The sequence below is a fragment of the Sminthopsis crassicaudata genome, chromosome 1 (assembly GCF_048593235.1).
Source record: "Sminthopsis crassicaudata isolate SCR6 chromosome 1, ASM4859323v1, whole genome shotgun sequence".
Lineage (NCBI taxonomy): Eukaryota > Metazoa > Chordata > Mammalia > Dasyuromorphia > Dasyuridae > Sminthopsis > Sminthopsis crassicaudata.
In genome coordinates this window covers 542,187,882-542,200,453 of record NC_133617.1, presented here as the reverse complement: position 1 = coordinate 542,200,453, position 12,572 = coordinate 542,187,882, and the positions used below count along the sequence as shown (strand labels likewise).

Here is a 12,572-nt window from a genome sequence, read left to right as displayed (position 1 = left end):
GCCCTGTAGTAGAAATGAGATGTCAAAAAGCATGCAATTTTTCTAGCATAATCCCAAATTGTTTTCCGAAGGATTCTCTTCTTTGTTCTTGTTACATAAGCTTAGGAAGACTTTATGAACAGATATAAATAACTTTTATACTAACAAATCCTACAGCTTTTATTTGTTGAATCTGAGAAAGGTTAAGTGATTCATCAGCGTTACATACTTAAGTGAATAAAGCAAGATTCAAACTCAGTTTAACAAATGAGATATTAATAAAAACAAATGGATAGCACAGTACCTGTCTTTTAATAGGCATTATATAGATAAATGTTTATTCCTTTTTAACTCTAAAAAATGTTCTAAATACTACACTTCCAAAGAGTGACATAAATATTCAAGAAAAAATTTTAATACTGCTGGATTTTCTGAAACTCTAAGTTCAAGTTCTAAAAAGAACTTTATGTTTATTCATCAACAATATATTTTTGCTACCAGCATTCTATAAATAGAGATGTAGCACATTTATGCAACTGAAATATATAGAACATCTAAAGAATAGGCTTTTCCCATTTAGGCCTCATCAAAAGAATCTGATAGTTATCACATTTTCTACTGAAGACTTTTTGTTTTTAAATTATTTTACTTCATTGATGGTGAAAAGACTGCCTGCTCTGGCCCCATCACCTCTTGGATTCTTATTCACTTAAAATATTGATATTTTTCCTAGAAATCTTCCGTAATCCTTCTTCTAAATAATAACAATACTTCCCTCTCCCCAGACCTTACAAAGTATTCTGTATCTCTATCATGCATTTAACATGTACTACTTTATATTATCGTTTCTTGTATATGCATCATATATGCACTTGATTTTAAAGTCCAAAAACTACAGAAGCTATAGTAGACACTATAGTATAGAAACTATAACAACTAAATTTTGTACTATTCTCAGCATTTAACACAGTGCTCTGAACATAAAGAGTAATTAATAATCAAATTAAAAACAAAGTAACATCAATTTTGGGAACATCAAGATTTTTCTCTCACTGAAGAAATTTTTAAAAAGCACTTTATAATGGAAATGTATATGAGAAATAATTTGTTTTATCTATATATAATAGAAATTAATATGAGAAATAATTTGGTTTATATTTATACACACACACACACACATACATTTCTGAGGTCCCGGATTCCAAATTCAGTATTTCTTTGACCTCCATCTACATCATATCTTTTATGAATATAAATCAACATTAGTCTTATATTCATATAGTTTCTTTTTAAGATAAAAGACATACAGAAAGATAAACGATATACAGGAAAAGCTTCATGCAAAAAAGTGGGATGTTGGCTGTGATTTGAAGAAAGCCAGGAAGCAGAAATGAGGACAGAACACTACAGGCCTGCCAGAGGGAAGGGAATAGGGCAGAAAGCCAAAGAAAATGCTTTTAGTGAAGAGTTAGCATCTACTGTGCAAGAAGCAGCAAAAAAGCTAAGGTGCCTGCATCACAGAGTGCATTTTAAGGAACAAGGTATAAGAAAAATCTTTAGTCTTTAAAAGCAAGGGATTTAATATTTGACAGAGGCAACAGAAAGCCACTGCATTTTACTGAATAGGAGGGTAATATGGTCAGACATATGCTTTAAGAAGATTTATCTAACAGTGCAGTGGAAAATAGACTGGAGTGAGGCTTGTGAATTAGGTGAAAGAAGGTGCAAGTGAGATGGTTTCATTTTTTCTGTGAATTATGAGCAATCTCCTTAGCCTAGAGAGTGGAAAAGAGTATCATCAAAGTCTGAAGGAAATGGGGGAGAGGGGGAGAAGGAAAGAGGAGGGAGAAAAGCAAAGATGAATGTTGAAAACTATCTTTGCATATATTTGGAAAAACAAAAAGCTATTATAAAAATAAAATACAGTTGGCAAATAGAAAAAAAAAGTCTTCAGGAAAGATTTTTTTTAAAGTTTACAATAGCAGCTGTGAAAAGTGGAAGAGTAAACTGATTAAGGGGGTATAAGATTACCTTGTTATAAGAGCCCAGATGAGATTTCAGAAAATAAATTAGTTAGTGGGCCCAGTGAGTATGATTTTCTGACTTTCTCCAGTTGTAGCTGTGAAGGACAGAAGTAATCTAAAGCTGGGTATATCAAAGCATGATCAGTGGAAGAAAAAGGGAATCAGCTACAGAACTTATTCACAGAGGTCAAAATAGAAAAGAGAGGCGAGCATAGCTAGTACATGCAGTTATGTCCTAGGAAAGAACTGAGTCTTTAAAGGACTCAAAGTCTCTGTGAACACAAAGTATTATGAGAAAAGGACAGATAAAAGGATAAGATTTCAGTGTAAAAAAGTATTAACAATTTTTTTAAAATGTAGACAAGCAATTTTCTGTACCACAAAGTATTCAACAAAGCCAATATTTAGTTTCTACATTGGTTAACAATGATTTTGTAAAAATAATTTTTTAAAATTTTATTTTAAAGGGCAGGACCAAAATGGCAAAGAAAAGTCAGGGATTTTCCTGGTTCTCCGCAGAACCCTTCTGAATACCTTTAAATATTATAATTAAACAATTCCAGGAGCAGCATAATGCACAAAAAAGACAGAGTGAAATAATTTGCCACCCAAACACATCATAGAAGGTCAGCAGGAAAGGTCTGTAACACCTGGGTGAGAGTGGAATATAGTCTATGAAAGGCCCCACCAACACAGACTCGGTGCCAGCCTCAGCAAATCAGGAACAGGCCTGAGGATCAGCAGTAGCAGTAGCTGCTTCCAGAGGACTCAGTCCACAGACAATAAGGGGGTCAAAAATTTGGTCAGAAGGAGATTGTAAGAGACTCTTTGCGAGGCAGGACTCTTGCTTCGCTCTACTCAGATCTAGGTCACAATACTAACTGGCAGTTCCAGGATGAAAAAGAGCACTAGCACACCAGAGTTTGCAGCTACAATAGAGAAGGGACCCTTCTCACATTTTTCAGAAAATGTGTTTATTATGGTCACTCATTCAGTTCAGTTCTGAACTATCCTCTTCTCTGGAATCCTTTACTCCCTCATCCTTTCATTTATCTCATATCATGGACTATTCCCATCTGCTACCTTTACTCCCATGCACATGATAGTAAATAAAGCTGGCAAAAATCAGGCAATCATGTTGACTAGTTTCATTACAATTTAAGGCTATATGATCTCAACTGGGCCTTACATGTAACTAGGAAAATTCTATCTCCCCAATAAGTTTACTCTTCTTTTCTAACCTTTTTTATTCCTCTTCAAAACTCTCCTGGCTCTTCTTTCAATCTCTCAGCTGAAAACTTTGCTTCATACTTTACTGAAAAATTTGAGGCTACTTACTGAGAGTTACATCTTTTCCCCTTTTCCTCAAATTATATTATTCAGATACCCTCTTAATCAATCAGTCTTTAACTTAATCAATAACCATTTACGAAGCAATTACTATGTATGTGCTTAGGCATGGTGTCAAGTGGTAGGGATACAAAAGGAAACAAAAGGCAGCTCTTGCCTTCAAGGAACTGGAGAAGGAAATGGCAAACTACTCCTATCTTTGCCAAAAAAGCTCCAAATGGGGTAATGAAGGGTCACATATGATTAATTGGGTAAAAAAATATATATATATCCTAAACTAATAATGAAGAAAAGCAAACCAATATATAGAAACAAGTTATATACAGGATAAGTAGGAACTGAGAAGCCTTGCTATAAAAGATGGCATTTCAGTTGAAACTTAAAGGAAGACAAGAAACAAATAGGTCAAAAGTTCCAGGCATGGGAGCCAAAGAAAAAAGCTCAGTAAAAAAGCTCAGAAACAAAAGATGTTAGTGAAACAGTCATGATGCCGGCATCACTGCATCAAAGAGCAGATGACAAGGACTGAGAAGACTAGAAAGACAGGATGAGGATGGGTTATGAAGTTCTTTCTATGCCAAAGACAAAATATTATATCTGATTCTAATGCAATATGGATTCCCTGAAGCTTACTGATCAGTGGGGTGACAGAGTTGGTCCTATTCTTTCAAAAAATCAGTCTGATAGTTAAATGGACAATGAATCTGAATAAAGAGAGACCTGAAGCAGACAAATTCACCAGCAGACTATTAATCCAGGTATGAGCTAATGCAAGCATGTACAAGTGTGGTAGCAGTGTCAAGGGAAAGATAGGAACAAAAGATGTTGTAACAGTGAAATTGATAGATATAATGATGAGTCAAAAATATCAGTTGTGAGACTGGGAAGATGATTTTTCTCTCAACAGTAAAATGGAAGCTAGAAAGAAGAGAAGGTTTAGAAGGAAAGAGAATGAGCTCAGTTTTGGACATGCTCAGTTTAAGATCTCTAACAGACATTCAGTTCAAGATGTCTAAAAGGCAATTGTATAGGGGAGATTGGAAGTCAGAAGAGAACCTGAGACAGGATAGGTAAATCTGTGAATCATCAGCATTAAAATGTAATGAAATCCAAATGAAATAGTACAGAGGAAAAAAAGAAGAAAGACTAGGACAGAATCCTGACAGACACCTATGATTAAAAGAAGAAATATGGATAAAATACAGCAAAATAGATGGAGAAATTAAATAGTTAAGAGGAAAAAACATGATATGGTGAGATTTTAAAATCCTAGAGAGAAGAGAATATTAAGAAGAGGGTGATCAACAGTACTGAAGATTACGAGAGAACAAAGAGATGAGAACTGAGAAAAGGACATTAGATTTGGAAACTAAAAGATCACTGGTATTTTTGGAGAGAATAGTTTTGGTGGAATAATGTTAGAGGTAGGATTGTAAGGGGTTAAGAGGAGAGTGAAACTATTTCAAAGTCCAATTCTTTTTTTACAGCAAAATAACTGTATGGACATATATACATATATTGTACTTAACATACACTAAATTTAACATATTTAACATGTATTGGTCTACCTGCCATCTGGGGGAGGAGGTAGGGGGAAGGAGGGGAAAAATTGGAAGAAAAGGTTTTGTCAATGCTGAAAAATTACCCATGCATATATCTAGTAAATAAAAAGCTATAATAATTTAAAAAAAAAAAAAAAGGAGAGTGAGAGAAGAGAGGGAAAAAAATGGCTATTTTGAAGAGGTTAGCTACAAAGGGCAGAAGAGCTTTAGGGACATAGTTATTGGGAATGGAAGGATGAAGTAAATGTTTACTTATAATGGAAAGAAACATAGCAATGTTTATTGGCAGTAGGGAACAAGCCAGTAGACAGAGATTAAAAATAAATGATAGAGGAGGGATGACAGAGGGGGACAATGTTGAAGGAGACAAGATGGAGTGGAATCACTTCATGTGAGATGGGGTTAAGGAGGACATAATAGCAGAAGGCATCTGAGTGACAGGAGATTAGGAAAAAAGGAGAAAAGGGAACTCATAGTAAACAGCCTCTATTTTTTCTGTAAAATACCCTCAGCTGAGAGGGTAAGAAGAGAGGAAAACATATGAGATTTGAAGGGCAATGAAAAGGTTTAGAAGAGTTGCTATGAATAGTAGGACAGAGAGATGATAGGACAGATAGAGAAAGACTGTCTAGCAGCAATGAGGGCCCAGGTAAAGCTCCATAATATAAATTCATAATAAATTTAGTCAGAACAATTGTGTGATTGTCTCCATAATATAAATTCATAATAAATCTAGTCAGAACAATTGTGTACATCATATGTGCAGGAGTGAAGGTAGTAAACTATGAGAATGATCCCAGATTGAGAGCTTGGCAAAATGATAAGGGGGCATGGGATTCAAGAGGACAGTATAAAAACTGAATTAATATATGAACAGGTCAAAATGGGGAAAAGAGGAAAGAGTGACTAATATAAGGAAGACCGTCTAGGAGAGAACTAAGGGGTCAAGGGACTGGAGGTCATGGTATAGACAAAGCTCTATATATAAATTTTGTAAGCAAAAACAGAAGTAAAGGTGAAAAGCGAGAAATCAGGTAAGTTTATTCAACATTCTTAAACACAGAAGTGGTACATCTTTGGGTGACTGAGTAGTTTGAGTAACTGAATGGTTAAGGTATTTGAGAGAGAGTTAATATGCATGTTGAAGTCCCCTAAAATGAGAACAGAAGTAGGGGAAGAGAGAAAAGTGCTGAAATAGGTACTAAAATTCATAAGGAAGGGGAATGACTTGGGAATTTGTAGACAACACCCACCAGGATATTGACTGGATGGCAGCTATCAATAGCATGAACCTCAAAAGAAGAGAGATTACTGAATGATGAATGTAGGAAGAGAGCTACGAAGTGGCAATAGAGAGCAAAGAGTATTCAACTACTGAAACAAGAAGAATGAGTGAAACTATAGCCAATACTAGGATGGTTTCATCTGAAGGGAGCCAAGTTTCCCTAATAGGTAAAGTAGATGGAAGGATTGGGAACAGAAAAAAATTTAAGATGGTTTATTGCCTGTGCAATAGGCATTCCACAGGGCTCAAGGGAAGAGCATTGTTGATTAAAATTTTGGGGTGGGAAAATTGAGAAAGGTAGTAGATGTCACACACAAAAATAATAAAAATAAACAAACAAACAAGCAAACAAACAAAGCATGATCCACAGTGTCAAAGGCTGCAGAGAGGTCAAGAATGAGAATTTTTTAAATGCTATTCAATTTGGCTATTAGGTCATTAGCAACTTTGGAAAGAAAAATTTCAGTTGGGAAGTCAGGATGCAGAGTTAAGAAAATAGAAAAAGAAGTAGAAGCACCAATTGTACATTGCTTTTCTAGGAATTTAGATGCAAAAAGGAAAAAAAGGGATGATATAACACAAGTTGTTTTAATGATGGAGGAGAGACTGGTAGGCAGGGAAAGATTAAAAATTAGTGAGTGAAGCTGATAGTAATCTGCTTGAAAAGACAGGATGGAATTGGATGACTTGTACATATAGAGAGGGTTTCCATGGCAAGAAAAATGTGGCTTTTCATATGCAATATGGATAACTACAGTCTACCACTTTGTGTTCCTGCCTCATAGCCAAAGAGAAAAGGAGCTAAACATTCCTCTATGTTCCTTGCCTTCTATCTTCTGCTGGGCTCAATGTGTCCCCTGAAGGAAGGTGACAAGAAACCTTAAATACCTTTCTCATATGGTGAGTGAATGTGTTTACTACTTTTTCTTAGTTAGGCATTGTGTCTTGTGGCTTGGAGGCTATTCAAAGCCTGCGTTCTTGAAACAGATTCTCTTCCAGACTCTACTTTCCGTCAAATACAAGAGTAGTGAGTGAAGATTATAGTAATCTGCTGGAGATGACAGGATGAAACTGGATGACTTATGAATGTAGAGAGATTTGCATTGGCAAGGAAACAAGCACTTTTTCATAGAGCCCCTATTCCTAAATGTGCTTGTTGCTCTTGTTAGAATGTAAGTAGACATTCTGGAAATACAAGAATAAAGAATAAAAACAATTCCTATTCACAAAAAAAACTTCCATTCTAATGACAGCAACAAGCATATATAGAAATATCATGAATATAAAATGACTAAGTCAAACCTATACAAAGTAGTTAAATATAAGGTGACTTGGGAAGAAAGAGACTAGCAAATGAAGGAATCAGGAAAGGCTTCATGCAGAAGATGATGCTCAAACTGAATCTTTATGGGAGTGGCTCTATGAAGAGGAGATAAACAATGAAAAAACACAAGAGTAGAAGGCAGTTAACTTCATCTTTCAGAAACCTTTTGGATGTGAATTTGTATGAACAATTTAGATAAATTGTAAAACAAAAACTAATATCAAAGCTGTCATCATCTCTTGCTAAATATTTTTTTAAAAATGTATTCAAAAGAAAATACAGTTTAGAAGAAAGGATCTGGTTCAGGAAAGCTGGATCTGAATAGTTTCCAAGCAACAAGACACAATACTAAGAAAAGCTTAAGTAAACACATATACTCACATATTTCAACCATGAAAGACAGCTAAAGCAAGTAAGAATTGAAAGGGATTAGACCAGCTATCTAATCCAACCCTTTCACTAAAGGAATTCCCAGTATAGCACAACAAATGATCAGCCATCTTAGACTTTTGGATGTACAAAAAAGGAGAACCCATTATCTCTCATGCAAGCCCATTCTGCTTTTAGAGTTCCAATAGTTAAGAAAATTTTCCTGACAAGCTAAATTTTGCTTCTTTCCAATATCTAACTGTTGCTCCTAGTTCTACTCTCAAGGGCTAAATTTAACAAGTCCAGTGCCTCTTCTGCATGACAGTCTCTTCAAATACCTGAAGACATCTATCAATCACCATCCCTCTGCCTCTTCTCTTCTTCAAGCTAACCAAGTCTAGTTCTTTCACCTGAAGCTCATATGATATAGCCTCAGGTCCTTTTCATGATTGAAGGAGGTTGCCCTCCTCTGGACACTCTCCAATTTGTCTGTGTCCATCTTAAACCATAGCCACTAAATTCCAGAGCTTCATCATGTCACAGAAGTTACCCCGTCTTCTTGAAGGTTACACTAACAGTACAACTTCTTGGATCTTTGACCAAGTTTTGACTATGTAGCTAAAGTGTCTTTCATACAAAGTTTAAACCAATTAAAATAAGGGAGGCTCATGACCAAAAAGTTAACCACAAGGTAATTAATTCTTTTGACCACAGCAATTTCTTAGAAGGCAGGGTATACAGTGAAAAGAGTGTTGGTTCAGAGGCCTTGCATTTAAGTACCTATCCAACCTGGTTAAAGTCACCTGATCAGGGATGAAACAATGATGTCTATTATTACCTCGTCTATTTGGCATAGTACTAAAAAAAAAAAAAAAAAAAAAAAAAAAATGACAACTATAGCAACAAAACAAAAAAGAAATTTAAGTAATATGCATAATTAAAGAAAAATAAAAATTATCACTATTTTCAAATGACATAATGGCATATATAAAGAACCCTAAAACTAAAAACTAAAAAAGTTAACTAACAATGACTTCAACAAAATTTCAGGATATAAAATAAATTGTTAGTACTTCTACATATTGCTAACAAAATTCAACAAGAGATAGAAAAAGAAATTCTATTTAAAATTACTACAGATATAAAATATTCGGGAATCTACCTACCAAGATATACACAAGAACAATACACAGGCAGTTCTTGGCTTTACTTAAGGAGATCATTCAGCAGATCTCTACTTAAAGTAGATTTTTACATAATGAAGATTTGGAAACAGGAGGAAAGTAAGGAGAGAGGCAGGCAGTAAGGAACCCAATACTCCCATGGAGGGAGGGGATTGGCACATAATTCAAAGACACATGGACAGAGAGGGAAAGAGAAACACAGAAGGCCCCCGATCAGCCATATGGGGCCTGGCTAGAACCAAGAGGAAGAATACAAAGGACACAGAAATGTGGAGGCTAGACACAGACACAGATAGGAGAGGGCTGATATATGAGTCCAAGGACAGACACATGGTAACTGAGTGCAGATAGACAGAAAACATATGCAGGGTCCAGACACACTGGCAAGCAGGCAGGCAGAATGGGACAAAAGTCGTCTTCTTAGTTCCACATTACAATGGAAGTAGTGTCTCTTGCCTTCACTTGAGAGGCTGCAGATCTCTGAGCCAAGAGGCAGGAACAGAGAGAAAGTGCACAGTAAAGGACATAAAAGTTAACATAAACTTTTTTGTTTCTGTTTAGTTGTTTCAGTTGCTTCCAATGCTTCATGACCCTATTTTAGCATTTTCTTGGCAAAGATACTGAAGTAGTTTACTATTTCTTTCTCCACCTCATTTTGCACTTGAGGAACACAGGCAAACAGAGTTAAATGACTTGCCCTGGTTCACACAGCTAGTAAGGCTGGTTTTGAAAATGAGTTTTTTAATTCAAAGCCTGGTTCCCACTACGACACAAAATACCCATAGGTGTTTTTTCAGGAATGAGGATTTCTTTCAGAATTCTTTGCAAATTTATGTAATGTGAAATTATATAAAGAGAGAACTATCTATAACTACAATCATGAAAAACTGTTTACAAAAATAAAAAGAGACCTAATTACTTGGGAAAATATTAATAGTTTACAGGTAAGATAAGTATATTTTAAAAAAAAACCCACTACCTAAATTAATTTACTTATTCAATGCCATACCAATTAAACAACTAACAGAATTAGAAAATACAATGACAAAATTCTTGTAGAGAAAAAAAAGGATAATCTGAAGGGTAAAAAAATGAATAGAAATAGAAATAAAAAGAGCCTAGCAGTGTTACATCTCAAATATATTAGAAAGCAATAATTCCATCCTTCCTCCCCTTGCATACTGGTTAAAAATTAAAGAACATGATAATGAAAAGATTAGCTAAACAACACAGGTAAGCAAACCTATATACTAACCTAGTATATAATAAAAAAAAATCCAGCTGCTGAGACAAGAATTCAGTATTGTATTAAAAAAAAAAAAAAAAAAAACTGGAGAAAATTTAAAAGTAGCACAGAAGAAATTAGAACACCGTCTCACACTTTATATCAAGATAATCTCAACATAGATACATGATCTAGATATAAAAGGTCAAATCATAAACAAGTTAGAGAAAGTAAAACAAAGTACCTATTAAGAGCTATGGATAGAAGAAAAGTTCATGATCAAATAAGGATGTCGAAAGGTAACAATAAAGAAAAATCAATATTTTTGGTTACATAAAATTAATAATTTTTGAACAAATAAATCCAATAAAATTAAGGTTAAAAAAAAGAATTGGGGGAAAACTTTTGCATTAAATTTCTCTGAAAAAATTTTATTCTAAGACATAGAAAGAATCAATTCACTTATAAGAAAAAAAGCTATTCCCCAGGTTATAAATAATCAAAAATAGTTCTCAAGAGAAGAAACTCAAGGCATCTATCTATAGCTGATGTGAACTTTAAACCAGCTTGTGAATTCTAAACTCAGTGCAGTGGGCCCCAGCAGGACCTCTATTTATAGTTAGGAACAGGGGAATAAAAAGAAGTTGTTGCACATCAATACAGGTGCAGAAAGCTTAGATTGTGGTAAATAGGACATGGGTAACCACACATCCAGGTTCAAGCCACTTGGGTTCTAGTAGATAGAATGCCAGGAAGCTTGGGTCCTGCTACATGTTTCTATTACTTGTTTTTCTCAAAATGTGGCCAATGATTAGGAAATAAACTGGGGAAGGAGGAGACAGAGAGAGAGACAAGAGAGAGAAAGAGAGAGAGACAGAGATGGGGGGGGAGGGAGAGAGAGACAAAGATGGGGAGAGAGAGAGAAAGAGGGAAGGAGGGGAAAAGAGAGGAAGGGAGGAAGGAAAGGAGAGAGGGGGGGGGGAATATCCTTTATTGATTTCTGTAAACTTCTGTTAAGATCTTTAACTTCTTTCTTGGTTAGCTTTTGATTAGATTTATCATCTGGAATGGATACATTAAGATTCTTCCACTACTGTAGTTTAAGTATTTATCCCTCTAATTTGATTAACTTTTCTTTAAGTAGATACTATGTTTTAAGTGTGTATATGTGTGTGTACATATATACATATATATAATTTAGATATGATATTGACTTTATTATTATTATTATTATTATTCACAATAATATAATAATAATGTTAATTAAAGGATAATTTGGGAATCACTAGGTAGGAATGAGCAATGCATGAGTGAAAAAGATGTATCCCAGAAATAAAAATTAGTTTTCCCTAAAAAGCAAAGCTATCTTTCCAATCCTTACAACTTGCTTGGTCCCTGCCCCTCTTGGAACAGCTTTCTAATCATCTAAAGTTCTTAAAAAGTATCACCCAAAGGAAGTCAAGGTCCCTCCAATTAATTAGAAAGATTTCTGTAGAAAGCAGGAATCAACATACTCTGCCCAATTAACCAAACGTATTTCCATATGGAAAGAGACAGAACGAGGAGAGAACAAGTCAAGATAAACTAAGTGCCATATATCTCTGCTTCATATCTTTGCTGAGTTAGGGCAAACTAAGCTTCCTTTTCTTAACTATTTGCTAATTATTTGCAAATGCTGAATTTTGTCCCAGTATCAACCCTGAACTAACAAAGTGTTGGTGTTAAGCTTATTCCAAACAGCTAGTCGTAGTGTAAAAATAATGAATAAAAGGTGAACTTAACTCTTACTATTACCATACTAGTAGAGGATTTAAGCTGTCCACCTGTTTTATATTGTTCTTGCAATGTGACCAACTGTTCGGTGTACTAGCATGCTGAGCCTACCCTCTGTGTAGGATAAGGTCAAGGGCTGCACAAATGGGCAAGTATGGATAAGTTAAAACCTGAATTATTGAAGACAATGTATAAATCCAATGAGATTAAATCAATTTGAATGTTTAAGTAATATTAACAAAATGCAATATGTAACAGCAGTATTTAAAATCTAAACAATATTGACAGAAGAATAATGTGACCTAAATAAAATAAAAACCACATGGCTGAATAGTCCTTAAAAGAACTAAAACACAATTTTTAAAATCACAGAGACTAAACATAAACTAGACAATGAAATAGAAAATTGGACTATGAAGATTACTAAATAGCATAAAATAAACTTGAACCAAAAATATTTTGCAATTTCAAACTGAAAATATAATTTTAAGTAATAT

General features: G+C 34.7%; 1 protein-coding gene across 5 annotated transcripts in view; it reads right to left on the bottom strand.

Annotated features, from left to right (window-relative positions):
* The window catches only part of FER (FER tyrosine kinase), a 234,035-nt gene that overhangs the window by 204,615 nt on the left and 16,848 nt on the right, over positions 1–12,572 (bottom strand). The window lies entirely within an intron of this gene.